This window comes from Stomoxys calcitrans, chromosome 5 (genome assembly GCF_963082655.1).
Source record: "Stomoxys calcitrans chromosome 5, idStoCalc2.1, whole genome shotgun sequence".
In the NCBI taxonomy this organism is placed as follows: domain Eukaryota; kingdom Metazoa; phylum Arthropoda; class Insecta; order Diptera; family Muscidae; genus Stomoxys; species Stomoxys calcitrans.
In genome coordinates this window covers 126,689,224-126,705,522 of record NC_081556.1, presented here as the reverse complement: position 1 = coordinate 126,705,522, position 16,299 = coordinate 126,689,224, and the positions used below count along the sequence as shown (strand labels likewise).

Here is a 16,299-nt window from a genome sequence, read left to right as displayed (position 1 = left end):
ATTTTGTTTATTTATAAATAACTAAAACTATTGGGCATATGTGAAGATGAATAGCATTTCATTTTTATTTTAAGATGTGGTGTTAATCCAACAATGAAATGGTAATGCGTGTCAAATAACAAAAACCCATAAAAATTGTTTATATTGGGTTGCCCAAAAAGTAATTGCGGATTTTTCATATAATCGGCGTTGACAAATTTTTTCAACGGCTTGTGACTCTGTAATTGCATTCTTTCTTCTGTCAGTTATCAGCTGTTACTTTTAGCTTGCTTTAGAAAAAAAGTGTAAAAAAAAGTATATTTCATTAAAGTTCATTCTAAGTTTTATTAAAAATGCATTTATTTTCTTTAAAAAAATCCGCAATTACTTTTTGGGCAACCCAATATATATAGCAAAACATAGTTTATATGTTTGGTTTGGTATTTCCAAAAAAATTAATTTTTTTTAAAAAAAATTGTTTTGCATTCGCATTTTAAAATGTGTTTTTTTTTTTTGTTATGTTTTATTAAGCCATTTAGTAACGGCTTTGTGTAGAGTAGATGTGTGTTTTAAAACACCACCAAATATGCCAAGTTTTAAGAAAAGAAAATGATTGATTGAAAAGAGTTTTTTCTGCCTGTCTGTCTTGTCCAAAGCTAATTTTTGCATTAATTATCCATTCATACTCCATTGCATCATTAAAAATTTAGACGCCGCTTTGCCGCTTGGCATAGGAAATATTTTTGTGCTCATATGATGACGGACTACCAGTAGTATGGTGGAGCTATTGCTATGCATTGGACTTGCTGCTTCGCATCTGCTGTTTTTTTCTATCTTCCTTTGTTTTGCTTCTTAGTGATGTTCAATGTCTAACATCAACTCAATCTTTATCATCAGTAACAGCAACAGCAACATGGCTTGGCAGTGATGTTTAACATCCAGCATTTCCTAAAATGTAAATTTTTCCTATTATATGATATGGGATGATGGCATGTGTGTATGTGCCTATATCAGTTTCTCCACCTTAAGGGCTCTTTCCGGAGATAAGAAACAAGAAAAAACAAAAATGATTTTTTCAATATCTATCCAGTTTATATGAAAAATATGATTTAAGCTCTTTTGCTTCTTCTTCTGCTTAATAATTAATTAATTTTTTTCTTTTGAACATAACTTCCTATTTGATGAGTATATTGTTAAACCCTACAAAGAGTGTATATATATAAATCAAATAGCCTTAAGTCTATGGAGCCAATTTGAGTTGAGACTGGCTTTTAGGCCATTTGCATAATTTCATTTTTTTCTTTGGTTGCTGTATCTAAAAAACCTTAACCTCCTCCACCTGAGGGCGTTTTTTGTAACCAAACTGAGATTTTCTCATTTTTTTGTCTTTAAACTGCATACGGGTGGCTTGAGCCTATGTTGGCTGGTAACGCCATTTTGATGTTAATGGCCATCGCTTTCTTGTTACCGTTGGTTTTTTGCCTTTTGTTGGCAACAAAGTTGATTTTTTTTTCATCACTATTTTCCTTGCACTTTCACGCCTCAGCTATGCCAATTATTTAAATGACTCGTTGTTACATATAAAGCTGGCTAATTTGTTAAGAAATATTGTCTATGCCAAGTTTGTAACAAATGCCGCTGCTGTTGCATACACACCACCATTAGACTTGGATCTTGAACTTTTCCAATGGAGGTCGAAAACAAATTATTAGTCATAATACATAGAGATGATGATAGTTTTATGGCTTTTAGTGGCAAATGGCAAAGGCATTTCAAATAAAATTCCAAAATGTAGTTGAAACAAATTTGTTGAAATCGGCCGGGCCCCCACCATGACAAGGGCTCAAAATCGAGCTATCTGTTTATGAGAGCTATGTCAGGTTATAGACAGAGTCTAACCATATCTGGCAGAAAGTATGTTCAAGGTCATAGAAGAAGTCAATGTGCAAAATTTCAGCAAAATCAGACAAGAAATATCACAATCGGGAGGTCAGCTAATATGGGAGTTTAATCAGCTTTTAGACCGATTAGAATATACTGGGATAGGTTTATATGGGAGCTGCATCAGATTCTTGAACGATTCAGGTAATACTTAGAAGATATGTTGAAGGATAAATCACTGAGCTAAAATCTAGCCAAATCGGATAGAAATTACGCCTTCTAGAGGCTCGGGAAGTATAAAAAGGAGAAAAGGTTTATATCGGTTTGACACGCACGTCATAGCAAGTAGTATTGTGTTGCCCAAAAAGTAATTGCGGATTTTTTAAAAGAAAGTAATAAAACTTAGAATAAACTTTAATCAAATATACTTTTTTTTCTAAAGCAAGCTAAAAGTAACAGCTGATAACTGACAGAAGAAAGAATGCAATTACAGAGTCAGAAGCTGTTAAAAAATTTGTCAACGCCGACTATATGAAAAATCCGCAATTACTTTTTGGGCAACACAATAATTGTGCAAAATTTCACCCAAATGGGATAAGATGTGAGCATTCTAGAAGCTCAAGCAGTATAACCGAGAGATGGATTTATACGGGGGCTTTATCTAAACATGAACCGCCAACTCGGATAGAAATTACGCCTTCTGAATATGGTCTGAATTAGATAAAAGCCTGATATAGCTCTTCTCGAGCCTACGAGAAGAGCTATATCAGGCTTTGATCTAATCCAGACCATATTTGACACGCATGTTGAAATTCATAGCACATGTAATATTGCACAATTTCAGCTAAATCGGAGAAGATTTGCCCACTCTAGAGGCTCAAGCCACCGTGGTCCAGAGGTTAGCATGTCCGTCTGTGACACCGAACGCCTGGTGGAGTTTCTGATGTTCACGCCGGCGTGGACTCTATTTGAGTCCGATATTCTCATGGGGATTTTGGCAGAGGGAGCCCCATATTGCCATGATCGGTAAATACGTTTGTCCGATTTAGGGGTGTTTTCGGAGGTGAGGTGGTCCCCCAGACACTTGGCTCTGAAAAAAATATCAGCATCGTGCTCTTCTCTCAAATACCATTTATTTAAACCCCATATTGCCATTGGTTCAAGGAGAGTTTACAGGATGAGGCGTTCTGCAAACACTTGGCCCCAAAATTGATGATCAAATCTCAAATACCTTTCATTTGAGCCACGAATTGGAGCACTCGGTAAATTTTTACCCTTTGGGGGTGTTTTGGGGAAGAGGCGGTGCCCAAATACATGCTCCCTCATTTGCATATTCCTATTCTATTCCCAAATGTCTTTATTTGAGCCCCTGTGGTTAGTAAATAATTGCTGTTTGTGAGGTATATTGAAAAAGGGATAGACCCCCAGAAAATTGGGCCCGAAAGTGGGTATCAATTTCGAGCTCTACTTCTCAATACCTTTCGTTTGAGCCCCACATTGATATGGTTGGTAAATATGGCCGATTTATGGGTGTTTCCATAGTCGGCAAACATGACCGGTTTGGGGGTGTTTTGGGGGATGGGGCAGCCATTCAGTGACTTGGCCCTGAAAATATATATCTGTTTCGTGTTCTACTTTAAAATGCTTCTCATTTGAGCCCCATATTGCAATGGTCAGAAAATACTTTCTATTTGGGTGGTGTTATGGTAGTGGGTGATATTTCCGAATCAAATACTCCCAAACCCTTTCATGTGAGCCCCGCATTGCTATGGTCGTAAATTTGTGCTCTTTGGGGATGTTCTTGGGAAGGGATGCCCCCAAACACGTGGCCCCACAATTGGACATCAGATTCGTATTCTACATTCAAATACCTTTTATTTAAGCCCATATCGCCATGGTCGGTAAATAAGTGTTTGGGGGGTTTTTTGGGGAAGGTGTGGACCACCGGAGACATAGTGTCACATTTGGATATCAGATTCGTATTTTACTCGCAAATACCTTTCACTTGAGTCCCATATTACAAATAGTCGGTAAATATGCCCGATTAAGGGGTGTTTTGGGGGTTGAGGTGGATCACAAAACACTTGGTCTGACAATTGGATATCAGATACGTTTTCTACTCTTAAATACCTTTGATACCTTAAATACCATTTGAGTCCCTTTCATTTGAGTCCCATATTGCCAAGGTCGGTAAATATGCCCGATTAAGGGGTTTTTTGGGGGTTGAGGTGGCCCCCAAAACACTTGGTCTGACAATTGGATATCAGATACGTTTTCTACTCTTAAATACCTTTGATACCTTAATACCATTTAAGTCCCATATTTTCGTGATTAGTCTATATATATATATATTTGGTAAGTTTTGGGGGTGGGGCGGCCCCCCTAGGTACCCCATCCGTAATTTGGATACCAATTTTTTGTTTTTAGGTTGTAATAAAAGATCACAAACAATTTGGCTTAAATTGTACCAGCTACCTGCGAAATCTGGCGTTTCTGAAAATTAGGGTAAGGGGGAGGGTCCGCCCCCTTCAGATATAAAAAATTTAGTAGCTTATTTTCACCATGGGTCCATAAAGCACCATACAAAAAATTATTTTATTTTATTTTTATTTTATTTTATATTATTTTATTTTATTTTATTTTTTTTATTTTTTTTTATTTTTTTTTATTTTATTTATTTTATTTTATTTTATTTTATTTTTTTTTTATTTTATTTCATTTGGTTTTTTTTTTAATTTTATTTTATTTTACTTTTTTTTATTTTATTTTATTTTATTTTATCTTTATTTTATTTTGTTTTAATATATTTTATTTTTTTTAATTTAATTTTATTTTTTTTGTTTTGTTTTGTTTTGTTTTATTTCATTTTATTTTATTTTATTTTATTTAATTTTTTTTTTAATTTGTTTTACTTTATTTTATTTTATTTTATTTTATTTTATTTTATTTTATTTTATTTTATTTCATTTTATTTTATTTTATTTAATTTTTTTTTAATTTGTTTTACTTTATTTTATTTTATTTCATTTTATTTTATTTTATTTTATTTAATTTTTTTTTAATTTGTTTTACTTTATTTTATTTTATTTCATTTTATTTTATTTTATTTTATTTTATTTTATTTTATTTTATTTTATTTTATTTTATTTTATTTTATTTTATTTTATTTTATTTTATTTTATTTTATTTTATTTTATTTTATTTTATTTTATTTTATTTTATTTTATTTTATTTTATTTTATTTTATTTTATTTTATTTTATTTTATTTTATTTTATTTTATTTTATTTTATTTTATTTTATTTTATTTTATTTTATTTTATTTTATTTTATTTTATTTTATTTTATTTTATTTTATTTTATTTTATTTTTATTTTATTTTATTTTATTTTATTTTATTTTATTTTTATTTTATTTTATTTTATTTTATTTTATTTTATTTTATTTTATTTTATTTTATTTTATTTTATTTTATTTTATTTTATTTTATTTTATTTTATTTTATTTTATTTTATTTTATTTTATTTTATTTTATTTTATTTTATTTTATTTTATTTTATTTTATTTTATTTTATTTTATTTTATTTTATTTTATTTTATTTTATTTTATTTTATTTTATTTTATTTTATTTTATTTTATTTTATTTTATTTTATTTTATTTTATTTTATTTTATTATATTATATTTCATTTTATTTTGTTTTATTTTATTTTATTTAATTTAATTTTATTTTATTTTAATTTTATTTTATTTTATTTTATTTTATTTTATTTTATTTTATTTTATTTTATTTTATTTTATTTTATTTTATTTTATTTTATTATATTTTATTTTATTTAATTTTTTTTTATTTTATTTTTATTTTTTATTATTTTGTTTTGTTTTTCTCCACCCCAATGTGCATTTGTCCGAATTTAACCTTTCCCAACTCCCCGTTTAATGTGCTTTCGTTTTTTGGGTAGTTCTGCTTCTACAAATTGTCAGTTCTGTTGTAAACCATTATATTTAATTGGTCTGAACTTTGTTTTATGCTTAAATGGCTAATGACAGTCAAGAAAATAATTAGTCCCGTGAATGGGATAGAAACTCTTCTAAACACCTTAAAAATTTCACTCAAAAACAAAAGACTTAGACAACAAACTCGAAATAGCATATCATTTATCTGCAATAGAAAATTGAAAACAAACGACACAACATTAAATAAATGGAAAACAAGTCGTGTTTTTCAAAGAAAAATGGTAAACACAAGTTTTGAAGTTAACAACATAGAGTGAAAAAAACTGCTTTAAAGTGCCTTAGAAAATTTAATTTCTTCTCAAAGACACCACACAACAACAGTAATCTCCAGTTGATTGCAGTGATGCAGATAATATTTAGATAGCTAATGATTTACAAGCCAAGTGAAAAAACGAAAAGAAATCTTTTTTGATTTGTTTTTTTTGTTTTTTCTTGCATTCGATATAAAATTACCACGTCATCCCGGGGGCCATTCGGTAATGACGATGACCACTGCGTAACGAAATATTATTAAATGGCTACAAAAAGATGTTCAAAAAGCAAATAAGAGAAAAACCCAAAATCATTCCAAATTTCACAGAAATCTACACTAATACCAAAAACTTACAAAAAAAAAAATAAAAGAATTCAAAAGCGAAGAAAGCCAAAACTAAATTTTTCTTTCAACCAAAACTACCCATTGACTAGAAATGAAATACCAAAAAAATTATATGGAGCTTTAAGCCATTTTTCATTTTTTTTTTTTTTGTTTTGTTTGATTTGCCTTTTTTTGCTGTTGTAGGTTGTTGTTATTGCGCGCGTGTGTGTGTGTGTGTGTGTGAGTATTAAATTACTACTGCCACTACTTAGTAAAACAGCCATAATGACAGGCGATGACTTTGAATAGATTTTGATTAGTTTGCAGTTGTCTGCGCTTGTTTATTTCTAATGGCCAAGTCGTTCGTCGTTACCCGTGTAGAGAGTATTTAAAAAGCTAATTTCAGTTGAAAATTATAACAATTCAATGTACAATGGAGAGTAGAGTACAATAATTGAGGTAACTAAGATATAATAGCCCATCTATCGCATACATAGTCACACATATACATAGATGTGTGTCTATATTCGATAATTGAAGCGTAAATAGTTGCTGGTTGAAGTTTAACATCTGAAAAAGGGTGTTGTTAGGGGTATGTGATTTTTTGAAAAGCAAAATTTAGTTCTGTTATGACTTTCAACAACTGTGCCAAGTACGGTCAAAATCGGTCTATAACTTGATATGGCTCCCATATAAACCGATCTCCCGGTTTAAATTCCTGAGCCTCTGGAAGCCTCAATTTTTTTTTTTTGATTTCGCTAAAATTTTGCAAATAGTATTCTGTTATGACTTCCAACATCTGCACCAAGTAGGATCCAAATCGGTCTATAACCTGGTATAGCTCTCATATAAACCGATCTCTCGATTTGAATTCCTGAGCCCCTAGAAGCTGCAATTTTGGTACGATGTGGCTGAAATTTTGTACATGGTGTTTTGTTATGACTTCCAACAACTGAGCCAAGTACGGTTCAAATCGGTCTATAACCTGATATGGCTCCCATATAAACCGATCTCCTGATTTGAACTCCTGAGCCCCTGGAAGCTGCAATTTTGGTACGATTTGGCTGAAATTTTGTACATGGTGTTTTGTTATGACTCCCAACAACTGTGCCAAGTACCGTCCAAATCAGTCAAGAACGTGATATAGCTCCCATATAAACCTATCTCCCGATTTGACTTCTTAAGCCCCTACAAGCCGCAATTGTTGTCCGATTTGGATGAAATTTTGCATGCGGTGTTCTGTTATGACTTTCAACACGTTTGCCAAGTTCGGTCCAAATCGGTCTATAACCTGATACAGCTCCCGTATACACCGATCTCTCGATTTGACTTCTTGAGTCCTTACAAGCCGCAATTTTTGTCCGATTTGGCTGAAATTTTGCATGCGGTGTTCTGTTACGACTTCCAACAACTCTGCCAAGTACGCTCTAAATCAGTCTCGAACCTCATATAGCTCCCCTATAAACCATTTTCTCGATTATCCTTGTTTGGTTCGTAGAAGTTTTAATTTTTGATGGTTTGACAAAAGTTTGGTATGTAGAATAAAATTATGTGCCTTTGAGCCACAATTCCAGCTTTTCCAGAGTTTTTAGCATCTGCCTCATTGTTATCTTCGTGTGGTCGCATTCCTTCTTTAGGCGTTTTCACGACTTTATCAACTGCCGCACCGGCATCCTCATCTCTCAACTGCTCAACAACACTGCTAGCTTCCATATTGCCCACCATATAACCACCAGCATTGTCATCGATGGTCTCTTAATAGCGGGGATCATTGGGATTTACGGCAAAATTAATGCGATCCCTGAGATTGCGGATATTCTCGAGACTGGGATATTTGATCCTGATCTCCCCATTGGTGTTGTCGTATTGATCGACAAACTGCTGATTGTTGTTCTTTTTTATTGCCGCTTTGGACAAATTGCTGAGGAAGCGGCATCCAAATTGCTGGGGAAGACCAAAACACCGCTGGAGATGTCTCTCCAAGTGGATAGAGACATCTCGAAACTGTATGTCAGAGATTGGAGAAGGTGCGCAGAAGATCGAGGCGCTTAGAAATCTATTATACGTTCGGCTGGAGGAATCAGTTGTCTGTTACGTTGCCTAGGGTCCCCTTGTCCCAATGGGTAAAGAAGCTCCAGCAAAGAAGTCTTTTGAGGGCGACCATAATAGAACACTCAAAAGAGGAAGACCAAAACTCCGATGGAATGACTAAGCGGAATGAGATGTCTCGAAATCGGTTGTCAAAAATTGGAGAAGAAACGCAAAAGATCGAGATGCTTGCAAATTTATTAGGTCACCATGACGCAGAGGTTAGCATATCCGCCTATAACGCTAAACGCATGGGTTCGAAACCTGGAGAGAACATCAGAGATATTTTTAGCGGTGTTTATCCCCTCCTAATGCTGATACATAGGTTAGGTAAGGTTTTAGTGTGAGTCTGCCATCAGACTCACTTAGACGTTTTCGTCCATTGTAATACCACAGGAACAGAAGAAGCCTTTTAGTTCCTACCGTTGAACCCATATGGTGATATATAGCTCCCATTTGAACTGATCTCCCGATTATGCTTCTTGTGGCTCTAGAGGGCGCAATTGCAGGAATATTACTGCCATAAGGCATATTATTTTTCCATTGGGAGATTTAGGGGTGAATCCCTGTGCGGTCCAGTGCGGCGACTATCACCCCAATCTCCACATTATTGAAAGCGCCCTCAATATCCCAGAAGGCCACCAAAGTTTATTCCCTTTGTCGGAGAGACGTCTCGACCTCCTGTAGCAACTCCTGAAGGGCCGTCGCCACCGACCTGCCTTTGAGGTAGGCGTGTTGTGCCCCACTCAAGTTCTCTGGCGTCAGTCCCCCTCTCACCTTCAGATCAATCAGTCTTTCCAGTGTTTCTTTATCCCCGCCTTGGGGATAAAGACCACCTTGACTTCCCTCCATGCCCTTGCCTATGTAGGACCATGCCAGACTCGCCCTAAAGATCTGCTCAAGATTCGGATGTGTCGGCAAAACTTTTTACCTTGTTAACCACGGTTCTTGAACGAGGGCCAATTCAGTGCCATCACTCCCCTTAGCTCTCAGCAGCTCATCCGTGGCTGCCTTCGAGTTGTTCAGGTTAATCTGCACTAGCTTCAGCCAGCCCATGCCCCATAGTATCCTGGGTGGCGTCGTCTTCATCGGCGGGCAGGAGCATTCTCACATGTTTTAAGTCAAACTTGACCTCTCCCAGCGATGACTTCAGGAATGACAAGGTTTCTGAACCAACCCTGATCCAGAGGCCCTGCCATTACCCTTATCCCTCGCTCGTCCCCTTACAATTGTCCAGTTCTCCGCTAGCAGATGCTTATTCTATCCTTTAAGCAGCCTGATTATAGCTTCGTCCTCCAATACTGGAGAGGGAATCCACACTCGCAGCGTCGTCCAGCGGGGTCATCTGATCAATTGGGACCAGCTTTATCTTCATGCCAGACCAAAGGGGGTCAAGCCCACCGATGCGGAGCGAAAGAAAATCCTGAGCTTTCTTATTACCGCACATTTTTTTAAGCCAAACTTGACCTCTCCCAGCGATGACTTCAGGAATGACAAGGATTCTGAACCAACCCTGATCCAGAGGTCCTTGCCATTACCTTTATCCCTCGCTCGTCCCCTTACAATTGTCCAGCTCTCCGCCAGCAGATGCTTATTCTGCCCTTTAAGCAGCCTGAGTATAGCTTCGTCCTCCAATACTGGAGGGGGAATCCACACTCGCAGCGTCGTCCAGCGGGGGATCTGATCAATGGGGACCAGCTTTATCTTCATGCCAGACCAAAGGGGGTCAGAATCCGGAGCGAAAGAAAATCCTGAGCTTTCTTATTACCGCACATTTTTTAAGCCAAACTTGACCTCTCCCAGCGATGACTTCAGGAATGACAAGGATTCTGAACCAACCCTGATCCAGAAGTTCTTGCCATTACCTTTATGCCTCCCTCGTCCCCTTACAATTGTCCAGCTCTCCGCTAGCAAATGCTTATTCTGCCCTTTAAGCAGCCTGAGTATAGCTTCGTCCTCCAATACTGGACGGGGGAATCCACACTCGCAGCGTCGTCCAGCGGGGGCATCGGATCAATCGAGACCAGCTTTATCTTCATGCCAGACCAAGGGGGGTCAAGGCTACCGATGCGGAGCGAAAGAAAATCCTGAGCGTTCTTATTACCGCATCCGATGACCTTGACGCCCTTCCGCCACTTGGCACAATCTAAAACGGCGAAGGATTCATCCTTGCCTTTTCCAACGGCTTCCGATGGAGTTCGGAGAATCTTCTCTTCGACTAGTAACCATCTCTCAGTGGATAGCCGGCCTTCAGGATTGCTTTGGTCCAGTATAACCACCTGAAATTCAGGCGCTGATGACAAGCTGGCAAATTTCTTGGCCCTTTTGCCATCAGTCGCCTGTGCATCGCCAGATCGCCCTCGCCCTTTCCAATGGCTTTCGATAAAGCTCGAAGAATCTACTCTTCGACTTGTAACCATCTCTCAGTGGATATCAGGCCTTCAGGATTGCTCCGGTCCAGAATAACCACCTGCAATTCAAGCGCTGATGACAAGCTGGCAAATTTCTTGGCCCTTTAGCCATCAGTCGCCTGTGCATCACAAGATCGCTGGCGTCCGATGACCTTGACGCCCTTCCGCCACTTGGCACAATCTAAAACCGCGAAGGATTCATCCACGCCTTTTCCAATGGCTTCCGATAGAGCTCGGAGAATCGTCTCTTCGAATAGTAACCATTTCTTAGTGGATAGCCGGCCTTCAGGATTGCTTTGGTCCAGTATAACCACCTGTAATTCAGGCGCTGATGACAAGCTGACAAATTTCTTGGCCCTTTTGCCATCAGTCGCCTGTGCATCGCCAGATCGCCCTCGCCCTTTCCAATGGCTTTCGATAAAGCTCGAAGAATCTTCTCTTCGACTTGTAACCATCTCTCAGTGGATAGCCGGCCTTCAGGATTGCTCCGGTTCAGGAAAACCACTTGTAATTCAGGCACTGATGACAAGCTAGCAAATTTCTTGGCCCTTTTGCCATTACTCGCCTGTGCATCGCCACATCGCTGCCGTTTGTTCCCTGGATTGGGCTTGTCATTTGAGTGGCATACCCTTGTCGGGAGGACACTCCCTTTCTGGCTCTAGCGGCCTCGGTTTAACAGTTTTGCTCTTTTCTGGGCCTGCGTATGTTGTAGTTGTTGTAGTGTTCGCGTCGGTGTCAATTCCAGTATCGTCCGATGTATTGTAGAAGAGGACAGCATAGGTTCCACGACAGTAGTATTCATCAATGACTCGTACTTCCTGACGTGGAGCCTATGCTTGCGTATCAAACGCTTGCCACGGATCATCAGAGTGGATGACTCTAGACCCTCCATTTTCCTCAGATACCGTAACAAGCGTTTGTAGCCTTCTTCCCGTTTCTGCTCGTCCGTCTTCTGTACTCTCCGCCTGCCCCCCTGCAAGGTTTCCGCCACTGCACCAGGAATTGAGGTTCCGGCTGGTGTTGGTTCTGAGGAGATTATCCGTTTCATAAAACCGGATCGCTCCAATTCCCGAGAGTCCATCGCAGGAATCCTCGCAAGGGGGGCAAGACAATGTTGTCTTGTCGGGTCGGTACTCTGTGTTTGGGTAAAATGTATGTTGTGTGCCTGTTTTTTGTATATAACATAAGGCTGGGACCTGCAGATATTGCGTCCCTGCCGAACCAGTCGGTTCGGGTGGATTCACGGTTCAGGAGCACAGACCACCTGCAGAGTTACCCTAATGTCACTCATCTTTGTATTTTTGCGATAACTTTTAGTTCAGGTTAAACCCGAAGTCACCGCATTCACCTAGGAAACCAAGGCGCCCTTGGGCATTATGATTTCCCAGGTGAATGCACCGACCCTAGATTCAACCCTTAAGCCCCCGCATCGCGGAATTTAATACAAATTTAACTCTACTTAAATTTGTATAACCTCCACCATAGGATGGGGGGTATACTAATTTCGTCATTCTGTTTGTAACTACTCGAAATATTCGTCTGAGACCCCATAAAGTATATATATTCTTGATCGTCACGAAATTTTATGTCGAACTAGCCATTTCCGTCCGTCTGTCCGTCCATCCGTCCGTCCGTCTGTCTGTCGAAGCACGCTAACTTTCGAAGGAGTAAAGCTAGCCGCTTGAAATTTTGCACAAATACTTCTTATTAGTGTAGGTCGGTTGGTATTGTAAATGGGCCATATCGGTCCATGTTTTGAAATAGCTGCCATATAAACCGATCTTGGGTCTTGACTTCTTGAGCCTCTAGAGTGCGCATATCTTATCCGATTGGAATGAAATTTTGCAAAACGTGTTTTGTTACGACATCCAACAACTGTGCCAAGTATGGTTCAAATCGGTCCATAACCTGATATAGCTGCCATATACACCGATCTTGGGTCTTGACTTCTTGAGCCCCTAGAGTGCACAATTCTTATCCGATTTGACTGAAATTTTGCACAATGTGTTTTGATATCACTTCCAAGAATTATGCTAAGTATGGTTCAAATCGGACCATAACCTGATATAGCTGCTATATAAACCGATCTTGGGTCTTGACTTCTTGAGCTTTTATAACGCGCAATTTCTATCCGATTTGGCACAGATTTTGTACAACGGCTTCTCCCATGGCCTTCAACATACGTGTGCAATATGGTCTGAATCGATCTATAGCTTGACACAGCTCCCATATAAACCGATCTCCCGATTTGGCTTCTTGAGACCCGAATTGGACTATAACTTGATAAAGCTCCACCTCCTCCTACGCCCATATTCATTATTCTTTGTTTACCTAAAAAGCGATACGAGAAGAGAATTCGACAGATGCGATGCATGGTGGAGGGTATATAAGATTCGGCCCGGCCACGCTCTTTTTATTTATATTTTGAAAAAAAAAAAATTTTTTTGGTAATATTTTTTTTTCTTTTTTATTTTAGGTATGCCCAAAAGCTCTTACGAAATAAAATAATTGTGGTGAGTTATGAAAAAAAAATTTTAAATTTTATATACCAAGATTTGTGGAAAACCAATACTGCAGGTTTAATTATCTATTTAAATTTTTTTTTTTTTGGGGGGTGGGGGGTTATTGCCTATCCCAATTTTTTTAATTCATTGGTTTTTTATCATTCGCCTAAGCTACCAACATTAATGTTATGGTAACTACGCTTATTTTTGATACATTACTTAAGCGTAAAATAGCAAAATGAAAGTTCAATGTCTTCTAAAACTTGATTAACTCTCAAGTTTCTCCTCTTAAAACACCAGAAGCCGTATTCGCAACCTGCAAGCCATTTAGAAGAAATTTTGGTAAAAGAAACCTGATTTATTTCCCATCAAAATTTCACCGAGTATGTTTCTTAAGTCTTTTGTTTTTCTCAAAATAATAAACCTTCCTTGATTATTTTTGGCTGCTATTACACACCTCCCTAACAGTTTGCTTGATACTAGTAAATCTAAAATTCATGGCACAACACAGGAAATCTTCACCGAGGATCATTTTACATGAAATAAATCATGTTAGGCACGTGTTTTATATGGCATTTTAAATGAAATGTTCTATACGGGCAAATTACACACAAACGAAAACAAATATCGCATTAACAAACGACAGAATTTTGTTCAATTTTATTTTGTCGTTTATTATGCTGACTTTGTGGGGGTTGGGCCCCATGTTTGCTTCGCATATGTTAGTAAACCAGTCAACAACATTCACATTCAATGTGTGTGGGCTGTCTGTAACGAAAAATTTGGATGACTAAAGTCACGATTTTTAAAAGACATCATGGTAAAACTCTCAACAAAAAGCGAACATTTATTTGTATACCATTACACTGCTCCCCCATTCGCTTTCGATTATAGGCCATTTGTTTGTTTGTTTTCAAAATTCGTTAGTTTACACAGGATTATTAAAAGGGCATATTTTTTCATTTGGAAAAATGAAATTTTCGGGGAAAACATTTGTCAATTTGTCATCGATGAATTCGTTAATGATTAACATTTAAAACTTTGATTAAAATTTTAATTGCAAATGCGAATTTGCCCATGAACATTCGATTAAGGAACAGTGTAAAGCTTCTCACATATCATTGAGTGCAGTCCGATTCAAGTTTAAGCTCAATAATAAGGGGCCTTCTTTTTATAGCCGAATCCGAACGGCGTAGCGCAGAGCGACACCTCTTTGGGGAGAAGTTTTTACATGGCAAAGTACCTCCCAAATGTCGCCAGCATTAGAAGGGAAAGGTTAGGTTAGGTTAGTAAGGCAGTCCTTACCAGACTCACTTCAACTATTTTAAGGATTCGAACCCAAGCGAAAACGCATCTATGATACAATTACCACATTAACCACGCTCGACAACCCAGTCTATTAGCTGTACTTTTCCCAATGCATGTATTTTTGTGTAATGACAGACATTCTGTCTGTGGCAAATTACACTTCTTCCGTACTACACATGATTATGTGCATCTGTTGGAAGTTGTATTGATGGCTTCGAACGCTAAGACAACGGCAATGACTTTCGCTGTGGTTCCGTGTGCCCAGGTTCGAATCCTGGCCGGGCTCTGCCGAATTTTTCCATAGTGGTTGGTGTGTGTTGCTATCTTTGGTTTTCCTTTTCCATTTGCATCTTCGATCACTGGGCTCGTCTCGAAAGAGAAGCAATCAAGGATTGTAAAATTTAAAATTTTTGAAAATATTGGGTTGCCCAAAAAGTAATTGCGGATTTTTCATATAGTCGGCGTTGACAAATTTTTTCACAGCTTGTGACTCTGTAATTGCATTCTTTCTTCTGTCAGTTATCAGCTGTTACTTTAAACTTGCTTTAGAAAAAAGTGTAAAAAAGTATATTTGATTAAAGTTCATTCTAAGTTTTATTAAAAATTCATTTACTTTCTTTGAAAAAATTTGCAATTACTTTTTGGGCAACCCAATAGTAAAAGAAGGAGCAGCGGGGCGGGCCCGGGTCAGCTTGTTTGTTTTATACAAATCCCGCCCATTATCTTGCTACACTGGCTTTTTCGTTTTTCAAAGAATCCCATCAATAGTTTTGTGCCACCGCTTTTAACCACTCTACTCGGGTGGTATTATCCAGCCAGCACACAAAAATTGACGAAACAATAAATTTTATATTACCAGCGATAAATTTTGTTATGACATTCGTTTATGATTATTTCAGTCATCATTTGGTAGATCTCATCTTCAGTTTTCTTTTAAAATTTCTTTGCTATGTTGGTTTTTCAAATAATTGCGTCTCTTACTTGGCAGACATTTAAATTGCTTGGCTTATCTGTTTCGACCGCCTGTCTATTTGTCTATGTGTTGATTTATCTTTTTATTGCAATCACTAACACGTTTAGGTGATTGACCGCAAAAATGAATATTTTCTTCTCTCCCTCTCTCTCGCTCTCTCTCGATGTGTGTAAAGTCAGTTTTCAGCCTTACAGCCGCATTATAAAGTAACGCGTTTTAAAAGAAAGACTCGGCAACAGACAGACGGACAGACAGACTTTTTACTGGAAAAGCTTTCATTTGTATTAGCTGTCTTCCATTTCTTTTGAGTTTTTGTTTTTTTTCTCATTCATTCATATTTTATTGTTGTTTTTTTGTAGTTTTTTTTGTTGTTTGTTTTGTTTTGAAGTAAGCCTACGTTTACTTGCCATAGCCAAGTAATCGTCATCGTTATTGTCATAAGCACACATGTTTTGCTTTATGCCATCCAGACCGAAGAGAGAATATTTTTGTACACCTTCTTCTTTATTTTCAATTTTCTACATATTTACATGGCTCTCTAAAGTGTGTGTGTGTGTGTTTT

At 37.2% G+C, this 16,299-nt stretch overlaps 1 protein-coding gene across 1 annotated transcript in view; it reads left to right on the top strand.

Annotated features, from left to right (window-relative positions):
* Positions 1 to 16,299, top strand: part of LOC106094286 (uncharacterized) — a 244,660-nt gene that overhangs the window by 50,267 nt on the left and 178,094 nt on the right. The gene's annotated exons all lie outside the window — the stretch shown is intronic.